Genomic DNA, 6,352 nt, shown 5'->3' with positions numbered 1-6,352 from the left:
TTTTACAAATTTTAATTTGATTTTTTTTTGTTATTTTGCATATTTTTGGTCTAAATTTTCATTCATACTAAACGTTTGGTTATGTTTAGTTCTCGAAAAGTATTAAGAAAGAAAAAAAATATTAAGAAAAATAATTTTTTTCTATTTGATTTTATTATGAAAAATACGAAAAAAAAAGTCAAATATAATTAAAATTATTAAGAAATTTGTATATTTTAAAATTATCTAATATTTATATAAAAGAATTAAATAAGTGAAAAAAATGAAATAGTATATAAAATTAATTTATTGATTTCAAATATATTTTTTATTTTCCTAAATTTTTTATTTTCTTCTATTTTTACTCTCTATTTTCTTTCCTTCGCATTTTTTCAAATTTCCAGTCGAACATAGCATTTAAGTATTTAAAAAATTCAAAATAATTCACTTGAATGCCTAAAACTAATTATTAAATTTTAATATACTTTAAAAATGCATATATATTGCCAAATATATCCTTCTCATATTATTTTTAATATTTTTATCCTTTTTACTTTATAAACTCATTCATCTTTCTAAATGTATCCTTATTTTTGTCTTTTGTCTTCTTTTTTATTTTTTATTTTTTATCTTTTCTACTTGATAACCCAATCATCTTCCTAAACACTATTTTTTTTAATCTTTTAAACTTTACAAACCCACTCAACCATTTTTAAATTCTTTAATCTTTTTGCTTTAAAAAATTTAAATTTTTATCGTTTACAAAAAGCTTATAAAAATTTCAATTTTTTATTAACATTTATAACTATATTCTTCCATCAAAAGTAAATAATAACATAAAATAATTTAAACAATGAAACATGTTATTTTAAAGATTCACTAGAATGAAGCTTAAAGAGTTGGATTTTTTAACAAGTCTATTAATTTGAAAATAATAATAATAATAATAATTTGGAAGGAAAAAATTTAGCCATTAATATCAAAGTTTCTCGGAATAAAACTACATATGAATAACTATGCTAGTTTTTCCTTTAAATCAATTTTGGCATGAGAAATATGATATTAATTAACTTAATTTTTGTACTCCAAGTTATTTTTTAAAATTAATAGACATGTGGAAGAGAAGAGAAGAGAAAGAAAATTTATTTTCTTTTGATTTCTTTTAACACCTCTTTGACACAAGTAAAGAAAACTCACATTTTTCAGCAGACTTCAAGAATACAACCAGTTGTCCAAGATTTGATTGCGGATTTCAAAACTTTGAAGCACGTGGATTTCATCAAGACTTAAGTCCGACATTTTCTCTATTAATAGAGACGCAACCCTCATCACAAGGCAAAGCTCAAGAGTGGAAGAGTAAGTAGTGCGAGCAAAGAGTGTTCTGTAAAATTTTCTCTTAGCTTTTGTAACCTCTCTTTCTTTTAAAAAAAATCTAGTCCTTAGTATTCATCTCCTTGTAGTCATCCCTCTACTATCAACAAGCTTGTTTGTAATCAACAACTCTTTGTAATTAAGGTATATTTTCAATACAAAAGTTATTTTCATATTCAAATCTTTGCTTTTTTATGTTTAATTTTCTACAATAAATTAGACAGAATTAGACAATAATTATTTCTGTTTTTATGCTTAGAGTTCATATACAGAATTAATTTGTTGTAAAATTAATTTGTTGTGTGAACCTGTCTCTCCTTTCAAAAAATCTAGCCCTTCGTATTTATCTCCTTGTAGTCATCCCTCTACTATTAATAAGCTTGTTTGTAATCGACAACTCTTTGTAATTAAGGTATATTTTCAATACAAAAGTTATTTTCAGATTCAAATCTTTGAGTTTTTATGTTTAATTTTCTGCAATAAATTAGACAAGAATATAACAACTTAATATTATTGATCATTATTTAGTCTTAAGTTCTACTTAGAATTAAGTAAAAAAAAGAAAAGAAAAACATCACCGTATAAAAAATTGGTATAATTTTTAATTTTAATTGTGCATACATTGCATGATAGTGTTAAAAAAATAATGGAACCTCTTAAGATTTATTACATCATTAAATTACTTACCCAACTTATATTATTAATATTATTAATTAGGTTTTATTATCAAGACTAATAATGACAATAGAAAAGAATCTCATCTCCTTTCTACAGACCTCAAAAACCAAAGCTTCAGCTGTCCCAACATGTGGTGATGGATTTCAAAATTTTTTCAAGCATGAAAACTCAAGATCAACTCAAGTCCGACTTCATCATCTATAAATAGAGAAGCCAACTTCCTCACAAGGCAGAGTTAGAAATCCTGAGAGCTCAAGAGTGCAAGCATAGAGTGTTCTTAGAAATTCTCTTTCTTGCTTTTGTAATATCCTCTTTCAAAAATTCTAGTCCTTTGTATTCATCTCTTTAGTCATCCCTCTGTTGTCAATAAGCATGTATTCAACAACTCTTTGTAATCAAAGTATATTTTCAATAAAAGTTATTTTCAGATTCAAATATCCGTGTTTTTATATTTAAATTTCTACAATAAATTAGAAAAAAAATATGTAAAAAAATTATGAAAAATGTAAAAAATAAATAAAAATCATAAAGTAATGAATAGTGTTTTTTGTTTACTATTATGACTTTCAAAAAGCTATGGAAGAAAAGAAAGAAAAAGAAAATTTATTCTCTTCTAACAATAGAAAAAAATCTCACTTCATTTCTACAGACTTCAAAAACCAAAGCTCTAGCTGTCCTAACACGTGGTGACGGATTTCAAAAAAATTTCAAGCATGAAGACTCAAGATCGACTCAAGTCCGATTTCATCGTCTATAAATAGAGAAGCCAACTTCCTCACAAGGCAGAATTGGAAATCCTGAGAGCTCAAGAGTACAAGTATAGAGTGTTCTTAGAAATTTTCTCTTTTGCTTTTGTAATATCCTCTTTAAAAAATTCTAGTCCTTTGTATTCATCTCTTTAGTCATCCCTCTATTGTCAATAAGCATGTATTCAACAACTCTATGTAATCAAAGTATATTTTCAATAAAAGTTATTTTCAGATTCAAATATAAGTGTTTTTATGTTTAAATTTCTGCAATAAATTAGACAAAATTAAATAGTAATTATTTCTGTTTTTATGCTTGGAGTTCATTAGATAGAATTAATTTGCAGTTTGTGCATGAACTGTTATATGTCGTAATTAATCACTAATTTAGTCCTAACTTAGTTTGAATTGAATTTCTTGTGAACGGCTTAGTCAACCTAGATAGCGGTGTTTGAGGGCAGAAGGAGTGTAAGTCCCGTGTTGATCCGTTTGTGATGGTCCCTGTTTTCACCCAGGACATATAACAGTTTATGCACACAACAAATTAATTCTGTCTAATGAACTCTAAGCATAAAAACAGAAATGTTACTATCTAATTCTGTCTAATTTATTGCAGAAATTTAAACATAAAAACACAGATATTTGAATTTGAAAATAACTTTTATTGAAAATATACCTTGATTACAGAGAGTTGTTGAATACATGCTTGTTGACAGTAGAGGGATGACTAAAGAGATGAATACAAAGGACTTGAATTTTTGAAAGAGCATATTACAAAAAGCAAAAGAGAGAATTTCTAAGAACACTCTATGCTTGCACGCTTGAGCTCTCTGGATTTTCAACTTTGCCTTGTGAGGAAGTTGGCTTCTCTATTTATAGACGATGAAATCAGACTTGAGTCGATCTTGAGTCTTCATGCTTGAAAATTTTTTGAAATCCGTCACCACGTGTTAGGACAACTGGAGCTTTGGTTTTTGAAGTCTGTAGAAAGGAGGTGAGATTCTTTTCTATTGTCAAAAAAGAATAAATTCTCTTCATCTTCCATTTCTTCTGTAGCTTTTTGAAAGTCATAATAGTATACAAAAACACTATTCATTACTTTATGATTTCTTTTTACTAGATAAATACAAGGAGACAAATGTACAAAGATACATATTTAGAAAAGATTCTTGATATCTCTTAACCGAGCATTTCTAAGAGATATTTCTCAAAAACTTGTTAAGCTTCCTTTTCATGGACGTAATCATTTTTGTATTTATCAACAAGATAAGAAAATTGAGTTTGGAACAAAAAAAAATGACTTATGGAAAATCATTTGCAGAAATGATCTTTTGAATATTGTCTTCAATAATGAGATTATAGTTAGAAGAACTATAAATCTCGGAATTAAGGTTTCTGACAATCATTCTTAACCTCCAATGTCTGATTTGTTTTTTGAAGCTAAATTTAGTATAGGGCCAAAGGATCTCTGTACCAAACAATTGATGTTTTCTTTGCTTGGCTTTGAGAAGGATAAGATGTTGAGCAGGGTAAACTCCTCCATTATTCGACCATTCAGGAGACTTTCTTTCGATAATGAGTTCAACTGATTTGAAATTTCTGATGAAGGCATTTGAAACACAAACTGCTAACTTTCTTCCAAATCCATCAGTTTGATCAGGATAGAAGAAAATTAGTTGATAAAGCACTACATAATCCATGAGGAGAGAAAAAGTTAGTTCTATTGACTCATTATTAAATTTGATGACTACTGATCTGTACTGTCTAAGTTAATGTTGGCTTTGCAAATATTGTAAGTAAGAGCACACTTACAGTCACGCTGTTCCAGTGGAATTACCCTACACAAGGGATCAATCTTTGGACAATTATTATTGGTGTTTCCATAGTGAGTAATCCAAGTGAAACTTATCCCTTAAATAGTAACTCCAAAAGTGTTACAGTCAGCAAGAAATTGCATGATATGCTTTTGCTTAGCTTTCCTTGTAACTTGAGCCTTTTGACTGATTATCTGTCTAAGGTCTTGAGGAAGATTCAAATTCTTTTACCTGAAAAATGATAATTTTGATTTTTGAAATCCTAAGTTTTCATTAGAAAGTGTTGGAAATTCGTTTTGAAATTCATTTTGAAAATATTTTAAAACTATAGCTTTAGATTATTCTGGACTTTTCTTGCAATTGAAACTTTCAAGATCTGTATCCATTGGGATGCAATGTATATTAGAACTTGAAGGGTTAGGAAAACTGTCTAAATCATCATTTATCTATTTAAAATAAGAAGATAAAGCATTTAAAGCTTCCAACTTTTGAGTATCACTTTTTGCATTCCAGAAGTTGTTTAAAATGCATTTTTGTGATCTATCTAAACCTTCTATATCTATATGAATCCGAAATGATATATTACTTTTAGGAAACACTAGAAGAGTGAATTTCCCAAACTTAATCCGTTCTTGCTCCATCTGTATATAAAATTCAAAGTTTAGTACCTCTTTTGAAGCATGAATAAGATATCTAATGAGTTTATCTTTAATATACCAAAATTGAAAATATATTGAATTGATAAGAGGCACATAATTATGAATAAGAATATTTAAAGGAGTTTTTGACTTCTTTGAAATCAAATTTATTGATTTATATGAACATTCACAAATACCATCACAATATTTTTTATCATATGATTTTTCTTCATCTTGACTAGACTCTTCACTTGATATTTTTTGTGTTATTAATATTTGATTATCTTCTTCTGATTCATAATTTTCACTAGAATCTTCATTTTCTTTATCAATCATTAATCATATTATTAAATTTTTTAGTTTATCACTTATTTCTAATGAATTAATCTTATTTTCTAATTGACAATCTTTTGAGTAATGACCCACTTTTCCACATTTATAACATGTGGGTGTTTTCTTTTCTAAAGTTGATTTATTTGAAGATTTTGATTTATTAGGATTAAATTTTATAAATTTCTTTTGGAATTTTGACTATGTTGAGGGTTTTTTTACCCTTTATATTACTTTGTTTATTTTTTCTTTTTGAATGAGCTATTATTGTATCATAACCATAATACAAACAAAATTTTCCTAATTCTTTTTTACTATCTTGTTTTTCTTTTTCATTTGACTCTTTAATTTGAGATCTGTACAAAGAGCTAAACCTTCATTATTGATGAAAGTAATTAATTCTCCATATGTTAATGACTCATAAGGAATTCATCCATTATGAATATTTATCATTCTTTGTCTAACATTTTTTACAAATAAAGTTGGTAAACCAGATATAAATTTTTCTTTCCAATAATGACTTTCACAATCATGTTTTGACATAACTTTGACTAAAAACATATCTTATACCACTTGAAATCTTGAAGTTTTGGACATCTAAGATTATTAAGGATTTCAGAAGTTCTTTCTTGAAAGTAGACATGATCTCCTATAAAATGTTTTGTTATTGCAAATATTAACGTATTGACAGCATCTTCTTCATAAGATTGGACTAATGTTCATTCTTCTTTGATTATTGTCTTTTTTGCATTTAATATGTATTCTCTATCATTTGGACTTAAATAATGATCCCACC

The sequence above is a fragment of the Vitis vinifera genome, chromosome 6, assembly GCF_030704535.1.
Source record: "Vitis vinifera cultivar Pinot Noir 40024 chromosome 6, ASM3070453v1".
NCBI lineage: Eukaryota > Viridiplantae > Streptophyta > Magnoliopsida > Vitales > Vitaceae > Vitis > Vitis vinifera.
Note: the sequence above shows the minus strand (reverse complement) of the source record.